Below are 3,093 nucleotides of genomic sequence, written 5' to 3' on the forward strand. Positions count from 1 at the left end.
GGACCGCCTGCTTTGTCCCGGCGCCGCCGCGGGACATCGCCGTCAGCTCCCCTGCGCTGCAGCTCCAACCGACCCAAGCCCTCTGTAAGCACCCTAAACCCTCCCTGTTGTTTTTGCGCTAGAATTAGAGGCCGGTAGATCGTTCTAGGGGCTGGAACACCATCGCCGGCGAACTCCGTCGTGTGAGGTCGCCGCCGTAGTCGCGCCCGGCGTTCAGGACCTCGCTACGCCTCGGTTTGAGCCCAGGAGGTTTACTCATGTCCCGTAGATCACCCAGGGCCAAAATATAGTCGATTTGAGCCCCGGAGCGGCCGATTTGGGCCAACTCCGGTGAAGCGCCGCCGCGGGAGCTCTACTCCGGCGAGCTTCGCCGCCGCCCCGCGCCCCATCGCTCCTGAGCCGTCAGATCTGTTTCCTGCGGCCAGGATTAGAACGTGAACCGTTACGTCCTCAGCCGCCGGATCCGGATCCAACGGATCAGATCCGTGCGTGCCGGTTCGCCTTGCACGTTTTGCTAAAGAGCCCCTTCCTTTTGTTAATATCAACCCGCGGTCCAGAGTTGGTCAAAAATAATTCCACTTAGGTCCTGTTTTTAACGTTTTAACCCCCGAGCTTTCTGGATTTAGCGCCCGCAGTCCAGCCCTTGAGTTTTATGCGCTAGCCCCTGAGTTTAATCTTTATTTATGTTTTAGTCCTCTGTTTTTGCAGAAAACCCCCTGGAACCTTAGTTTTCTTGCAGTTTAGTCCCTAAAACTTGTTTTTAGCCTAGAATATGCGTTTTAGCTCCGTTTTAGGTGTTCTTTATATCCACGCGATCGTTGTAACGCGTAGAATAGTTTTAGACTAGTTTAGTGTGCTGTTTTTATGTATTGATGTATTGTTTCTTAGTTTTTGTTAGCATTTGCTTGTATGCTTATTATTGTGCATTGTTTTGGCCATGTGTTCGTGAGTAGATGTTGAGCTACCGGAGGAGCCCCAGTACCAGTACCCGGAGCAGTCGTCTTCCGAGCACTTTGAGCAGCAGCAGGAGCAGTATGAGGAAGGCAAGTGTAACATGAACAACCTATCACTTTAAATACATTTTCATACTGTATTTCAATACTGTATGCCTATAAGGACATTCCTAGCCACTTTATATCCTTTATATATATATCCTTTGGGTTGCATTTTGGTTAGTTGTGCTAGGTGCCGCGCTATAACACACGCTGGTCCTTTTTAGTTAAATTGATTAATGGTTTACTTGAACTTAATTCTGAGAGTGGCCCTCTGTGTGGATGAGTGGCTCACGTCTCGTTAAAAGATGGTTTTTGTAGAAACATAGTTTAGGGGGCCAGCACGGTGCTTAGTGCTTGGTTGGCCACTCTCCATAAGGACCGATTCATAGAGCGACAACCTGGGACAACAGCGCTACCACAAGGCTAGAATGGGATAAACTTGGCTTACTAATTAGGTCTTTTTGGTTTGGAGTAACTTACCTGCGGGGCAAGAGTAGTAAGCTTCAATGGTCCCTGCTCCTCCGGCTGGTCTGTGCTTGGTTTGCGCACCTGTGCTTGTACCCCTGTGAGGTGGGCCCCATCGTCGCTGATCTAACTCTTCGCGGTTACGCCTTACCAACGAGATTCTTTGTAACGGCCTCGTAGTGAGTCGCTAGTCATCTCACCTAAGGAAGTGTGATGAACCTCTAGCGTAGCTCACGACTTGTGGGTAAAGATGTGCAACCTCTGCAGAGTGTAAAACTGGTATACTAGCCGTGCTCACGGTTATGAGCGGCCCAGATCCTCCTTTTGATTAGTGGGGTTAGCTCCTTCCGACGAGGGGGTGCCTCTCGGGGTTTTGGTATGGTTGTGGTTTGGTTCTCAGTAGTAACATGATTAATTCTGATTAAATACTATGTAACTGGGTTAATGGTAATTCATCAACTCGTAGTAAATAGCTTTAATAAAATTTTGCCAACACTTAAAAGCTAAGGCAGTCAGTCAGCCAACCTTAGAGCCTCATAGTTTGTGTTATACTTGCTGAGTACAAGTTGTGTACTCACCCTTGCCTCTTCTCTACTTTTTCCTCTTGGATACGCTACTGCTGCTCAGTTCCTGCCGACGCGAGGGAGTTCGCTCAGCGCTACCAGGACTACGAGGACTTCTAGGCGTTCGTCTCCCAGTCGACGTCCCTGTGGCGCCCTGCTCAGCTTCGGAGAGTTTTTACCGTATTTGTACTTCGCTTCCGCTGTATCAGACATTTTTGTCATTTATGTAATAAATAACATTCGTATTCATTTTGTTATATCTTTTTACGTGATATGTGCTATGATATACTGTTCATTCTGTTGTATATACGTGTGACTTGATCCTGGCACGTATATGATTGCTCGGTTTATGTTCTTTTATAAACTGGGTGTTACATTATCTCTGTGCAAGTCATGTTTTAATCTTATACTAATTCTTGTTGCATAGAATTAGTTGCGCAGAGATAACACCCTGCTTCTTTTCTATCTAGTAGATCTAATCTGTTGTGGTTTGCTCTTATACTTAAGAGCCGGCATAATATCTGCTAGGTTAGGCCTTGCAAACGGGTTGGATGATCCGGTGGCGTATTAGATGCTTTGCCTTAGTCTTAACAGGGAATTGATCCGGGAATCGGCTTTAGCTTGTTCTTAGGCCTCTATTCTGGTTAAGGTTCAGTTATTTATTACGCTCATTAGGCCCAATCACGTGTAGGATGTTCTGATCTAGCAGTGAAGCTTTTACCGTTGTGGATTAGATTAGCTAGATTTAATTGAAGCAGCTTTACAGTTATTTGCTTTATTTATCAATATCCGGATACAAGCATATCCAATTTGACACCGGGACTCGATCGGCTCTTTAAAGCTGATGCAAGAGTCGTCCCAGGGAGCCGACCACGGCTCGGACTTATATTTGCATGTGTTTGTGTATGCAGGCAAATCGTCGCAAGCACGTTCGCACCTTCCTAATCGGGTATAGGTCAGGTGGCACGCCCTGCGTCTTCCAAAGCCGCGGTGTGTGCTGGGATTGCGGGCCGTTGACGAGGGAGCAGTGCCTGCCAGCGCCCCGGCGACCTCCCGGCTCTTCGTGTTGC

Source organism: Panicum virgatum, chromosome 1K (assembly GCF_016808335.1).
Source record: "Panicum virgatum strain AP13 chromosome 1K, P.virgatum_v5, whole genome shotgun sequence".
Taxonomy (NCBI): domain Eukaryota; kingdom Viridiplantae; phylum Streptophyta; class Magnoliopsida; order Poales; family Poaceae; genus Panicum; species Panicum virgatum.